We start from the raw sequence: 7,405 nt of genomic DNA, 5'->3' as shown, positions 1-7,405 counted from the left end.
GCTTGTGACAACATCTACACAATACCTACTCTGTGTAGTTGAGTTACTCTGTCTTTGTGCATAACACAACAAACCTCAGGGTTTCTTATGTTGGTGGCTGTAAGCTGTTAATTGCTAGGCACTTCTAGAGTACCGCACATAGAGGGCAGAATCCGACTCTCTGAGTAACATTCAGTCCAAGTGTAGTGCTGGGCAACAGTCTTTATGTTGCTTCATTATGGGTTCAACTGACGGGGTGGAACTAACAGGCTTAAAGTTTCATTCGGGGAAAAAAGTTTGCACCCTTACAGCAGTAAAGTTAAAATTTCCTGCATCTAGCTTTTTAATGTTCACAAATTTTAGTTGCATGCTTGCTTTGCCTCCCCACCAGCGGGCCTGTTTTGCATAAGCATTTTCTTTTCTTTTCTTTTTTTTTTTTTGTATACTTAAAGGTATCGGTCGTCCCCTGCCCTTTTTCAGGTCGTTGGGAAGAGAGATATCGGAAACCTTGCTTTTCTCTAGGCTAGCCTTTCGCTGTCAGGCACCCATTCCCGACACCTGGGTGGACTGGGGAGAGACTGGCGTGCCCGATTCGGACGCCAGTGCTAGACTGAAAACAGTCCATGAAGTTAGTAAACTGGATAAGCGGGCCCTATAGAAGGTGTTTTGTCTGTTGATATAATTAGTAATATTTTATTACCGCTGAAAATAATGTTGTAATCAGACCCTAACACCACATCGTGGGTATGAAAGTGAAGGCATACAAGCAAGCGTCACCGCGACGAACAACCGCTTACAACGTTAACTTGAATGTCTTTGTCAGGTTTGGTGAAAAAGTATAGAGCATAAACATTTTACATGCGTTTTTCTTCAGTTCAATGCAACATTTGAATGTAAATATAATTAGAGTTCAACACATTGCTGCAAGGCGTTCCTTTATCAAATTTAGCGTTGTCTACGTTTGCTGGATATTTGTAAGTAAATGGGTCGTGGCCTGATACAAGCTACACAGTTTCTTAGCAAACCAGTAAGCTGCTTGCAACATAAAATAGCACAATGCGAAAAAAAAGGAAACTTTGATACAAAACGTTTGTCGCTGACATGACAAACCATTTTACAAGATACATTTGAACAGTTTAGAACTTATTTTTCTACTCCCTGTTTTAGACCGATTTGAATCTAGATCTAAAGTAACAGTCGAAATGACGACATTCGCGCTTTTTGTTGAGTGCCTGCTTTTTAAAAATATGGAATAATGTATAATAACGAAACGTGAGATTAAATCCAGAAAACTGATATTTTGCTGCCATTTTTCGTGTTCAGTAGAGTACCTGGATAATTTGAGTTCAGTGATCGTGGATTGTTTTTCATATTTTGACATTTACAGTTATACATAAAAATAATGCCGGGGTTTTTTTTTTGTGCTATCAGCTTCCAAGATTAAAATAACTTGTAACCGTTTGTATCAAGAAAATACTCCACAAAAAACTATCAAAGCATATATTGTATGGTGTAGACGCACTCGAGAAGGCTATTAGCAAGGATTTGTCCTCAATGTGTTGTCCGACAAAGGATCACAAAGCACAGAAAAGGAGATTCACCACCGGAGTTGATGAGCATCGGGTGTGTGAGCCTCCGCCAACGGCCCGGAGTGAAAGCACGTCGCAGTCGATCAACGAAACGTGAAGCTTACATAACATCTTTAGGCAGCAGTATGGCACAGGATAAAAATGGATCAATGAGGAATTCCAGTGAAGGGGACAAGAGGTTAGGGGAAGACAGGAAGATTTGACGCCTGCTGGGTCAACCTGCTTGGCAGACGAGACCAGCTGTGAAGATGCCAAGTCGATATGATCGGGTGTTTGCGTGCGTGCATGTGCACTGCAGTTGATGTAGAGAAGGTTGCACCAACTTGGTGTTTAGCCAGGACTTTCATTCTGCAGTGATAACAGTCATGTTTGACATCCACAAACGCATGACATAAAATTAACAAATTAAATCCTTTCTGGTCTTCTACACCCTAGTTCAAGTCACAAGTACACCATTGGCAGAATCGGTTGATCATAGTTTGTTCAGGTGATAAATGTGACCATCTGCCAGCAGCTATGAAGAGGCGGAATTTTTTTTTTCCTGAGACATTTTGTTTTCTGTCCTCTCGACGCAGGGAAATTTACTAATGTGAAAGGACCGGTCATGCCATCTATCACGAGATAGTGGAGACCGATATCAGCGTGCTATTGGTGTTCTGCGGTCTTGCCTTGTGACCTTTTGCTTAAAAGATAGTCGGATCTCCGTTGCCCCAGAAACAGATGGCGGTACCAAAGGTTAGAGGTGTGAGTAGGCCGGAAGTTATGGCTGGCATCGTCCACTGCCAATTTAGGCGCACAATCTGCTCTAAACAAGTGGGAGCAAAGAAGACGGGAGGGGTAGGGAATATGGAGCACTGGAAGTATAAGTGTAAGGAGTAGTCTAGAGATGGGGGAGTAGAACAGGACGGAAGCAAACACAAGGGTTTAAGGAGAGCAGACAAAAAGTTGAAGGCAATAGTATCATTGCAGGTAAGAGGAATAGAAGCATAAAAGGTTTGGGGAAGGTGAACAGATGTAGAAAGGAGGAGACACGACATCACCTAATGGAATCATGGACGTGTAGGTGGATTGCTGTCTGCCTGCCAAGACCAACGCTTAGCTTCTTGCGAAGTTCTCCGCTGTTAGTCTTGGCGAGCCTAAACAATGAATGTGAATAAACCGGAAGCTTTGTACACTCCTGCCTCGTTTTAGTAGTTAACGAGAAAAAATCGTCTAACAGCAGTCCAGTTATACAAGTTCCGTGAGGAATCTTGGCTTCGCAATGCAGTTCTTAGTCTACTTTTTTCCCTCAGCAGTGGGTATCAACGAATTTGACAAATACACGTGAGTTCAGAGTACACTGCCAATCGCGGGAAAAACAAATGCTGGCATACATTTGTTATACATATGTACCAGTCAGCAAGTAATTTTTCACAGCACACGTCACAAAATGAGACACTCTAGAAGTTTTTGGTACTCTGTGTTAAATAATCATTGAAGCATATAGGCATTGGGGCTGTCACTATAGTCTGGCATAAACGTTTTACAAATAGCATAGAATTTGTTACATTACAATAATGAAACTCCTCACTCATGCCATAGCTGCTATACAAGCAAGGATGTCTTTTCTGTTCAGATTTTTAACTGTTGCATTATATCAAGATTGCTATTTCATGTTCGGAATTTAATTTACCCCTGCAGTCACACAACGCTGGGTTTCATAAATTGACCTGGGTGGTAGAGTACGACAGCATGCGGTTCATGCGATGTCCGAACAATTTTCTAATTTGCAGGAGACAATCAGCTTTCGGGTGTTCTTGTACTGAACGTGGTTTTATGTGAGTCACATAGACAATGTCCATATCTGCATAAACTGAATTAGTTTGAGTGTCGGCTCAAAAGCAATACGACCAAGCAAATTCTCAGCTTTTCGAGTTTTTCATTTATCAAGGCGTTTGAAAATCTAGTTTGATGAGAAAAATGAAAAAAACAAGTTTAAGGATCAACCCTGATTATTTATATCATGTTCTGGGATCGGTTGCATGTGAGGGTTTGAAAATAAGTCTTAAATCGCTTGAATCGCTCAAGTGCAAGTCGACTTCGCTGTTTGGTCTGAATAATGGACTTTTGCCTCTCAACCGGTGACTTGAGACTCACTTTCCACACCTTCACATGCACACTAGCCGATAGTGATTTTGTGAAGTTTAAATTTAGGCTTAAGGTCAAGTCTGGTCAGACAAAATGCAGACGAGTGATAGGTACTCATCCTACAGACAGTTTAAAAAGGAATTTGAACCAGAAAGATATCTTTCAGTATTAACCATAAAAAATGTTCAGAAATACTTTAATACTATTTAGAGAGGGCAAATGAAAAATAGTTTTTAGTGTGAGCGAGTGTGTATGTGTGTGTGTACGCACGCGAGATGTATATGGAAGTAAGAGAGAGAGAGGACAAACGAAGATGGTTGGCATGAGTGCAAGTGCTAGGTAATGAGTGGTTGAAACGATATTTATGTACTTCATGTAGTTTACATCTTCTGCCTGCGTATGTTCTACTGCCGATGACGAAATGTATATCACGCCCTGCTTTGAAAGGGTCGTCGACCCATCGAATAAATAATTCAATTCTCAGTGCTCAATTCTCTGTAAGTTGGGGGAGGGAATAAAGAAGTGGGATGTAGCGAAGGAGATTAAATTAAGTTCAAATTAAGCATTGTTTTGGCAAGTTTAAAATTTCTAGTCGACAGGCGAGCAAGGACCATGCCAGAACGACGTTGCGTAAATCGTCTGATAAACACCCAGGTAGAAGAACACGCTTTCCTTCTCATTTTCTTACCTTCTTCCTATTTTTTGACACCTTTATTTTCCAGTCGCCTATCACGCGATCTTTGGGCACCAGGGTATTGTCTGAGCCTCCTTACCACCTCGATACAAAGATCCATTGACGACTACACCTGCCTTCGTGTGGCGCCTCCTCGCAGGGTGAGCAGGGAGCGAGACAAATGAAATGAGTGCTTTGGGTGCTCTGGTGGCCTGGCGGTGATCTGTTCTGGCAGAAAATCATTAGGACCTGCTCACGCAAACCCTTCTGCGACCCTTTCAAACACTCTGTCCTTGGCTGCCTCTTGGGAAATCGGTGGTTGTCTGTGCGGCGCTTTCCTCTCGATCAACCGAGACGAGAGGAGTCGGGGTGAGCGAGAGTTTAGGTGGGCTGCAGAGTAGAGTTCACCGCTCTCACTTTCTGCCGGCCCCTTACTGGGTGCCTTCCCCGGCTCCGCCCACCGACAGATGAAATGATGAAGGAGACTGATCTAAACAACAATGCGATTGTGTCATCGTCAAAGTCTTCGACCGGCGCTCCTCAAGGTGTTCAATCAATGGCTCCGTCTGTAAATAACCAACGGTTTCCGGTCTAGGGATGGATCAGTTACCGAGTGGTTAATACACTCTCTTGTAGGAGAAAGTCTGGGTTGAAAGAACGCTTGAGGCAATAACAGGAAAACTCAGTCTCTCTCTAATTATAATTTTATTTGATGAAGGTAAGAGGTGGCGAATAGAAAGGTTTCGGTTATGTCTTTCATTGTCGTGCATGGTGCACCGTTTACAGTTCATATACTTTTAGGGTAACAGACAATGAGTATTTCATTTTAGCCTGTCTGTACTTCTCTACAGCTATTTATCTAATTTTTTTCGATTGTCTTTGGTTAAAAATTCATATTTATTTCTAATATACAGACAACACTTTCGATAGGGCTGCATGTTCTTGACATATAGACATTTTACATACTTTTCAGTCTCATTCACCAAAATCCAGAGTCTCGTTCCCATAAAACGTTTTACAATACTAAATGGAAACGCAAAAATTTCACATAACGGTCTGCTAGGTGCGTAAACACTATTATTTCACAAATAATACGCCTGCACGCAACTCAAACTTGGGGTAGAAGAAGCCGCAGCATCTGGAGAAAGCCCCTAACGGTCAGTACTGTCAACAGGTGTAACATCTAGAGAGAAGTATGTCGGAGTCAAGATCCGAACCCACGACATCCGATTTTTTGTCGTGGTGACAGGGTCTTTAGCCCACTGCGCCGCAAACTGCCTGCCCCTACAATAATCAGTACAATTAAAAAGTCTCATGTGAACCCTTAATGAAGGGTAAGGATCTTTAGGTACTGTGAGCGTGTCCAGTAACATCCTTGGGCCCTAACACTCCACGCAATATATACTAGTCGCTATACTAGCTGAAACTATATAAGTAAAGGTCAACCTGCCATGGTCCAGTCGGAAAGAGGCTAAAAGGGTTTGGAAGGAGGAGGGTTGCGACAAAGGGCTTCAGGTAGAGTATATCCCCGATAATCTTTCTCTTCCCGAGAAAGGCAAGAAGATTGTGTATGTATGTGTGTGTGTGGAAAACAGTTCTCTGCTGGAGAAAAGACGAAATTCAGTCACGCGAGATGGAATCGACTCACGACCATGGTCGAATCGACTCGTGAGGTGGTCGAATTGATAGGTGACCATAACCCTGTTCATACACATCATAAAACGGATTCTTCTCTAGACAAACGCATAAAAGGATTCCTCTCTAGGTAAACGCACGTTGTCGAGCAGCCTGGAGTGTTGATGCTTGTGATCAATGATCCAGCATCTCAAGGTTGGGCAAGGTTACGAGCAATTCCGGTCTCGCGCATGCGCAGAAATTGCTGCCCATATAATTTCCGCTGAAACAGAACTGTTTTCTTACCTCTACAGTTCGATCAGCGCCAGGCAGGCACGACACTGCATATGCGCACACCACAAACGGCCAGTGACCGTTACCTCGCCCCCAAGCACTTGACCTATCTGAAACTTTTAAAGAGAGTTATCCATCTCTCTATGCAAATCGCTGACGAAGACAGAGCGTGAGCTGCAAGCAGCTTTAGCCACAAACTAGTCCATTCCTTTTTTACCACAGCTGAGCTTACCGGGAGAGTGATGTATGATTAGGATATTGAGGCTGGACTCTCAGTGCTCTTCTTCACATCCTCAAATGGAGGGAGGTAGCCATACTCAAATGTCGCAGCAATAATCGGCCATACTTGGAGAAAAAGACATGATTGCTGAACTCTGTTTGCACAGAGAATAAATTGTTCTCTCCGGTTGTTGAAAAGTTGTGTCTTTTCTTTATATTATTTTTGAATTAAGTTCAGATTTCTCATCCAGGAAGTCTGTGAAGAGGGCTTACATAAATACCGGTAAACGGAAACTACTTAAAGAACAACCAGAACGGTTTGCGATTTTTTTTTGTTGTTGTTGTTGCAGATATCGGTAGCCAAAGGCGATAAAAAACTGACCTGTAAGTTTCAGGCTCCCAAGCTCATCCGTTAAGTAATTATCTTCTAGCAAAGTACATGATTCGCACCTACGATCAACGAACGCCGGTAACAGTGTATTACGTCACGATAACAGTGTACTACGTCAAGCTAACAGTAGACTACGTCATGCTTGTATATCATTCACAATGTTGCCAGCAGTCAACACCAAACACACACACACACACACAGAGAATGAGCGATATTTCGGATTATTAAAGACTGCAAGTTGTAAAGCAGCCAGCAACAGCAAAGGTCTTCTGCGTGCTTTTGCAGCAGCTGGGAATTGATGGAAGGGCTCTCTCTCTCTCTCACACACACACACGCATCGTAACAGTCGGGTACACTTCCCATCATCTCCCATTTAAACTTCAGAAGGGGAGATTTGGATGAAGAGCATCGAACATTGCTGCTAGACAAAATCGATGTGTAGGAAGGAAAGACTAAATGAGCCACGAATGAACCGTAAAGGCATCCTTCCACTTGAAAATCAAATCCGTATCTGACAAC

Source organism: Pomacea canaliculata, linkage group LG5 (genome assembly GCF_003073045.1).
Source record: "Pomacea canaliculata isolate SZHN2017 linkage group LG5, ASM307304v1, whole genome shotgun sequence".
Classification (NCBI taxonomy): Eukaryota; Metazoa; Mollusca; class Gastropoda; order Architaenioglossa; family Ampullariidae; genus Pomacea; species Pomacea canaliculata.
Note: the sequence above shows the minus strand (reverse complement) of the source record.